The sequence below is a fragment of the Galeopterus variegatus genome, unplaced genomic scaffold, assembly GCF_000696425.1.
Source record: "Galeopterus variegatus unplaced genomic scaffold, G_variegatus-3.0.2 Scaffold3336, whole genome shotgun sequence".
In the NCBI taxonomy this organism is placed as follows: Eukaryota; Metazoa; Chordata; class Mammalia; order Dermoptera; family Cynocephalidae; genus Galeopterus; species Galeopterus variegatus.
Window position 1 is genome coordinate 118,052 of NW_007729447.1, and position 7,915 is coordinate 125,966.

General features: G+C 48.9%; 1 protein-coding gene across 1 annotated transcript in view; it reads left to right on the forward strand.

The window, feature by feature from the left end:
* Positions 1–7,915, forward strand: part of CAPN8 (calpain 8) — a 70,449-nt gene that overhangs the window by 22,117 nt on the left and 40,417 nt on the right. The gene's annotated exons all lie outside the window — the stretch shown is intronic.

Sequence of the window (7,915 nt, forward strand, 5' to 3'; positions counted from 1 at the left end):
GGAAAGAGTCTTCTGTGATTGCTTAGCAGTAATGTGCAGAGCTAGAACGCAGCATGTGTATAAAAGCACTTCGAGCAGCCTTACATGGAAGAGCAAAAGATGCCTCAGCTGTGATAAAATATTGAAGACGTTTTTTAAAAAACAAGCATATACTAGCAGGGTCTAAATCTTTACATTACACTCAGGTGTGCAATCAGCACGGCATTCTTTGTTTTTCTCGACTGTTCTCAGCTTGCTGGGGAGCCCAAATATCCATTGACCATGAGCAGGAGGGAAACAGACCAGCCAATTAAAGGTATCACACCTCCACCTATTTCAGGTTCTCGTCTCTTTTGGATAAATATTCTTCGTTTAATACTCTATTTGAATGGTGCTATAGACTGAATATTTGTGTCCCCCCCAGTTAATATGTTAAATCCTAACACCCAGTGTGATGGCATTAGGAGGTGAGGACTTTGGGAGGTGATTAGGTAGAGAGGGTAGAGCCCTTATGAACAGGATTAATGCCCTTATAAAAGGGACCCCAGGTGGCTCCCTTACCCCCTTCACATGAGGACACAGTGAGAAGACACCACCGAAGAACCAGGAAGCGGGCCCTCACCAGACGCTGAGTCTGCTGGCACATTGATCTTGGACTTCCCAGGCTCCAGAACTGAGAAATAAGTTCCTGTTGTTTATGAGTGGCCCGGTGCCTGGTGTTTTGTTACAGCAGCACAAATGGAATAAGGTGGTTTCTCACTTCTTAAAGGCTTACTGCTCCTCCCAAGTTGGTGCCTGGATATAAGGAAGGCCTAAATTCCTGCCGGCAATGGGGAGGGCCGGGTAATCCTTGAGTGACACTGTGTCATCCACTGGGTCCTTGCTGGCCTCCTGAAGATGCGACTGGTGTATAGCATGGTCTCTTCTTCTGTTTTCCTCAGGGTCCAGTGGACCGTCCTGGGCTGACTCAGCCCCACATTAGTGCTGCAGCCCCTGCAATGGGACCAGTCTGCCCGCTTCCTCCTGGCCTCAGCCCAGTCATCGCACGGTGGCCGAGGGAAACTGGGGGGCTCTTTGCCATGTCTCTCACCTTCCCTCTGCCTAAGCACTCTATGTTGCCATTTTTATTCTGCTCCCAGACTCCCAGGTGGGAAGCAGGTGTAAGTGCTCTCTACCCTCTGCTCTGGCTTCCTCTTCAAGCTGTCAGGGGTCTTGCTATTGTCTCCAACCCGGCCATTGTTCAGCCTCAGGGCTGGGGCGGGGGAGATCCAGAGGAGTTCCAATGTCTGGCCTGTTTTCTTCCCTTTCTTTCCTTCGTCTCTCCTCCCACCTGCAGCCCATAAGCATTTCCACTGCTTCCCTTGGTGTTTGAGAAATCCCCTGAAGCTGTAGCTTGAGTTCTTGCTACCTACAGTTTATAATACCAGTAGGTGTTCAGACCTTCAAGCTTTGATTTCAAATGTGTAAAGGGAATTTTTATTTTTATTTTTCCTTTTTTGTCTTTTTTTTCGTGACTGGCAACGTATCGCAACCTTCAGTGTCGCGCCCGTACCGGGCCGGGACCGGCAACGGGATCGCAACCCTCAGTGTTGTACCTGTACCTCGCTCAGCCAGTGAGCGGGAACCAGTCTCTATGGGGGATCCGAACCCTCGGCGGGAGCGCCTCCACGCTCCCAAGCGGTGCACTGTAGCAGTGCGCCACCGGGCTGGCCCAAATTTTTATTTATTTATTTATTTATTTATTTATTTTTGTCTTTTTTTTGTGACCGGTAACGGGATCGCAACCCTCGGTGTCGCGCCCACACCGCGCTCAACCAGTGAGTAGACCGGTCTCTATATGGGATCCGAACCCTCGGTGGGAGCGCCGCCACGCTCCCAAGCACCGCACTCTACCGAGTGCACCACCGGGCCGGCCCCAAAAGGGAATTTTTGAATTAAGAGATTTCTTTTTTAACAAAGCCTGACTCAGGATTATTGTCTCTTGGTAGACAATTTTTTTTGACAGAGCAAAGCAATGACTACATTGCTATGGTTGGTATCTGTCTACTGTTCACTGGAAGCCCTGAAGCCTGCTGACATAATGGGCAAGGAATTCTAGGGGATCACTACTTGAGTGGAATAAAAGAATCAGTTGATTATTTTAATATATATTAAACTGATTACATAGATAACCTGAATAAGGATTTGGAAGAACAAGGCCCAGATAGTTTCCAGAATTTTCCATGAGGCCAGTGACCCAGGAGACCCCACTCTAGCTCCTTCTTTGGCCCAAATTCTGCTCAATTAAAGAGTCTATGAGTGGCCCAAATGTCGCATCATCATTTGGGTAAGGGGAAGGATGGCAACTATAATTTATAACATCTAAAGGTTTATTTCCTGCCCACATAAAGTTTGCTGTGGGTTCTGGAGTTCTCTAAAGCAAATCTGTTCCAAGCAGTGACTCATATCTAGGCTGCGTGTATCTTGTAGCTGTGCCATCTAGAACAGATACCTTCCAGGTCACACCAGCAGGGGGTGAGAGAGCTGGAGGGCTGTGTGCTGGCTCCTACACACTTTGGTCTGGAAGTGAAACTCATCACTAATTGCTTGTTGGCTGGAACCAGTCACACAGTCCTGTGAGGGGGCTGGGAGCACCCCAAGAGCTGGTAAACAGTAAATGTCTCTGCTGTAATCACTGAGGACCTCCATGCTGCTAATCCAATGGTCAGTTTTCAGTTCTTTTCTTCTTGAATTTACGTGCAATATCTGACCCAGCTGATCAAACTGTTTTACTTGGCATACTCTTTTCACTTGGCTTCCAGGACGTCACACTGGGATGGGCTTGCCTCCTACTCCAGTGGTTGTTCCTTCTCATCCTGTTTGCTGTGGAGACCATAACTTGGTGAACACCTACTGTGTTCTAGGTGTTACTGATCTAGTTTGATTGCCAGTACCTAATGCAGTAGGCACAATTACTACTCTATTGTATGGATTATGAAGCCAAGGCTCAGAGAGGTAGCATTTCTTTCCCAAATTCACATGGCTAGTAAATGTAGAGAAAGGATTCTAACCTGCCTCTTGTTTTGTTTTCCCACTAAGGGCATTATATCCCCTCACTGTAAGCCTGAAAAGGCTCTAGAATTCTCTTTTTCTTTTCTTTTTTTTTTTTTTTTTTTTGACCGTTAAGGGGATCGCAACCCTTGGCTTGGTGCTATCTACACCAAGCTCAGCCTATCCCTATATAGGATCTGAACCCGCGGCCTCGGCGCTACCAGCGCTGCACTCTCCCGAGTGAGCCATGGGGCTGGCCCTAGAGCCTTCAAGAAGTACCCACAAACCTTGAGCAGGATTTCTTATTTCTAGTTGCTTTGTTTATGAAACCAAGAGCTGTCAACATCCAGTTTCCCTGCCTGTTGGCCCTCTTTTTTCATTAAGTTCCTACTGACAAATGTCACAACTGGGTGGGTTTCTGTTTTGACCATAAGAACTTTTACCTGAAACACAAAGTTTCCTAACAGATGATCAGAGTAGAGTCCAACTCCACCCCCACTCATGGCTGTGCCTGCTCTGGTAACTGTGGGCCCTCCTATGGTACCTGTCCCTTTTGTCATTCTAATGAAACTTACTCCTTCCTCAAGCTGCTCCTGGCACCGACTCCCTTTCCCAAAGGCTTTGCAGCTAAAGTTTGCTTCAATGACACCACACTGCTGGAAAAGGGTTACCCCAATGCCCCTCATGGGGAACCTCTATTTCAGCCCAATCTATTGCTGCATGCCACACACATGGGGCCTCCTTGCTGGTTCTCGGCACTGGGTGAAGAGAACAGTTTCTCCTGCTCAGTCTTCAGCATTGGTCCTACCCAGGTGGGTCAGACAGAATCCCAGGCTCTCCAGGCCCAGGCTCCTCTTTCTCGTCCTCTTCTCTTTGACAGTTTGCATGCCTGTTCACACACACGCATGCGCACCAGCGAGGCTCAGGACATCCTCACCTTTGTCCCTGAGAAGAGCGCCTTCCTGTACTTCAAGGTCTCACGTGTCTACTGGGGTTGGGGGAGCCCTTGTTGTTTCAGGCGGTGCTGCCCTGTTTCAGCTGGTCGAGGTCCGTATGCAAATGCCCGTGCAGGGCAGCTTCTTGGCTGTGACCACGCCTGGGAGACCAGACGCAGGAATGCCCGTTCAGGTTTTCCAGCCTCACTAGAACACATCCACCCAATGTGTAGGGCAATGTATGTATTTCAGCTGTTCCTGTTCCCAGGTTTTTGTGGAATTCCTTTTGTTAAAAAAATTTTTTTTCAGAATCAATTTATGGGATGTTCTTTGGACGTACAAACCACTTTGTAGTCATTCTCATTGGGTCAGAAAAATGTTTGCAAGCAGCTTAAAACCCAACTGTAGTGACTTATATAGGGGGCTAATTTTTCTTTTTAACAAGAAATCTGAAGATAGGTAGCCCAGGGTGAGTGCAGTTTTCAGTAATGTCCTGGGAGACCCAGACTCACTCTGTGTTTTTGCTCTGCTCTCCCAAATGTGTTGATGTTCATCCCGTGCCTGCGGCCTTGGGATTGCAAGATGGTGCTGGATCTTCTGGTGTAATTTGGACTTTCTAGGGAAGAAGGGGAAGGGAAAAGGCAAAAGAAACTCCGCGAGCAAGTCTGCCTTTCCACTTCATCAGGAGATCAAAGCTCACGGGCAAGAGCTCTAGCCCACGACCAGCCCAGCTGGAGGGTCCTGGGGAGGAGGGACTTATCCATAGAGGGATTGCCCAGCCTTTCTGTCCACCTTATTCACCACCAAACTTGGATCCAAAAGCTTCTTGACTGCTTTTGGAGATTAAAGCTAGCTCAAAGGTCAAAGCTGTGTTCCCACTGAGAATAGCCCAAAGAATGTGCCACAAGCTTTAAGGCAGGTCACCAAACAAGTTTCCGAAATGTTTTGAGCCACAGAGTAAGTTTTCATCCTCCCAAGAGGACTCCGTGAGTGGGAACACATTCATGTGGATATACTTCTTAGAAAAAGCATCCTTGTCATGACAACCCATCCACACCTTATACAGCAACTGGCAAGGATCCAAAAGTCTGCACAGTCACAGCACCTCCTCAGAGCCCCTGTGCTTGCTGCAGGAGCCAGTGGCCCCTAAGAAATGTCAGGAGTGAGGCAGATGAAGAGAAAATTAAATTCTCTTCCAGCTAGGTAGCCTCATTTGATGTCAGCAACTGAGGGACATTTTGTTGTCGTGCCTTGAATGGTAATGTGGAGGGGGTGCTCTGGGTGGGCTGCTGGAAGCTCAGACTGGGAGCAAGAGTGTTCACATCAGAGGGGAGCCAGGCCACACCCAGCACTGAGGGCCATGCAGCTGCTCTGAGCTCTTCGAGAAGCCACCTGCTCCAGAGACCTTGCACAGCAGTCACCTGTGCACTCCCCAGAGGCTGTGCCTCTGTGCTTGTTTTACCTTGTTTATCTCCCTTTGCTTGAGAGCTTTAGACAGCAGAGGGCCCTGCTGCTGGTGGAAGTAGAATCTGGTCGGGTTCAATGCACATCCCTACTGGACACCTCTTCCCCACCAACCTGGGAGATTCAGATGCAAACATATGTAGGGTGCTGTTGGAGATTTGCAGAATGCGAAATGATTCATAGATTCGTTTGGTTATCTGCTTATTTATTTCTATTTATCAAACATTTATTAAGGTCCTACTATGTGTCAGCCACTTGCTGGGGTTACCAACAGCCCTGAGTGAGTGAATCCACAGCCATACTCTACAGAAAGAGACCAGAGAGGAACAGGGGAGAAAGATAAACAGGTGTGATTAAGTGGCCTTGGAGCAAGCAGCCTCAGAGAGTGTGGGGGCCTCTGAGTAGGGAGGGCTTGGGGCAGTGAGGCAGGCCCAGAACAGTGTCCAGGAAAGCTGCAGCAGGGGGTCGATGCATGAGTGGGATTTTGAGTCCAGTCTGGTGCTGACTGTGATCTGCAGCAGCTTGTGGTAAGTGTGTGAGAGAAGTGTAAATGCAGTCTTTAGGATGTACAAAGAAAGAGCTGACTTTGGGCCAGGGGGTGGGGGGTCAGGAAAGGCTTCATGGAGACAGGGTAAGATCCAGCTGGTGAAGCTGCAGCTGAGACCTTACAAGCAGAGGGGACGCATGAGGAAGGGCATGGCAGTGACAGAGGCCAGGGCACCTATTGTGCATATTCAGGTTTGATTGGGAGGTTAGATCCACGGTGGGGTACAGCAGGGAAAAGACTGGAGAAGTACGTTGGCATCATGTTGTGAAGAGTCTTGATGCCTTGTTAGGGTTTTTATTTCATTTGTAAGCAATAGAGGATAGTCGCAGGTTTTTGAGCAAAGGAATGACATGGTCACAGGTGTTCATAGGAAGAAACTGGACTGGGAAACTGGGCCATTTCTTCCTGAGAAGAAACTGGGCTCTTTCATGGTACAGGTGCTGGGAGGAGCTGGGCTGGAGGAGGAAATGGTCATATTTTATTCACTCTGTGTAAGTTGCCTTCTAATGGGATGCTGCCCTGCTCAAGGCTTCTCTGGTGATAAGCGACATAACCCCTGCCTGCCCATGCCAACTTTATCTCCCTCAGTCACCAGGTCTAGTCTCACCCTGGAGCGCTGGTGTCATCAGGAGGGTGGTGTTTGTCAGTGCAGTAGCACCTGGTGAGAGGGAGGCAAGAAGCAGGTTGACTCCTGGACCCAGAAAGCTCTTCAAAAAGTAAATGTGTGTGTGTGTGTGTGTGTGTGTGTGTGTGTGTGTGTGTGTGATATTAAAGAGAGAGAGGAATTAATCTGGATGAAGTTATGTACCCATTTGTTGAGAAAGATTGGGGCAGCCGGAGGCAAGTGCTTTCCAGGATGACCTGGTGAGGGAGCTGTTCTGAGTGTCGGCAGGTCCTCAGCGGTGGGTTCCTGGGTCACAGTTGACTCACCGCTTGCTTGGCCAACCTGAGTCTGAGAAATCCACAGTGTGGTCACACCTGGAATATGTATGCAACTTTGAGCACGGTTTTAAAAGAAAACAGAGTTAGACAGGCCCTCAGATGGCCCCTAAAAGGCTGAAGGGCCTCCCATCTGAAGACGCGTTGAAAAGGTTCAGATTTTTCATAGGAAAAGATGAAGACCAAGACATATAGGCAGGATTTTGGAACCATGTGAACCAAATGAATAGAAGAAACAGGGACTGTGCACCCAAACCAAGACTTCTGGAGGATCTGCAGGGATCTGCAGTGCAGCTGGGAAGAGGCAGGACTGGGCCGTAAGGTGACTCATTCTTTCACATGATGAGAAGCACCCTTGACATTGAGACCTCGGCGGCTGGTGGGGAAAATGCATGTAAATGGATGTGAGCAAGGTCACTTCACTTCCAGGAAGGTAGACCCACCACGAGGTGTTGAGGCAAGCCAGCAGCATCTGTGGNCTTCACTTCCAGGAAGGTAGACCCACCACGAGGTGTTGAGGCAAGCCAGCAGCATCTGTGGACTGGGCTTAGTCTTTTGCAGTTGACCCCATGATGGACAGTGATGCTTCCCAGGAAGCTCCACTTGGTGGCGTCCCTCTGGGAGGTCCTGACTCACATGAAAAGGGGCTTTCTGTTTCATTCCGCATGTGCTTGAATCTCCAAGGTGACCAACACCAAGCTGTGGGATTTTTAAACTCTCTTGACTTTTATTTCTTCTGTGTCAAATTATGATGATTTAATGCTAATCAACATCTCAAGAGTGTTATATGCCTTGAGGCGTCAAGGCTGTCAGTGACGTGAAAGGGCAGTACTCTCCAAAGGCCACGTAGAGACGACTCTCCATCATCACCCAAGGTCATGAGGAGCACACACGCACACACAGATGCACACGCACACACACACGCATGCACACACACACATGCACACGCACACACACACGTGCATGCTCACACGTATGCACTTACATGTGCACATCACGGTTGGCTAAATAGCTTCAGTGT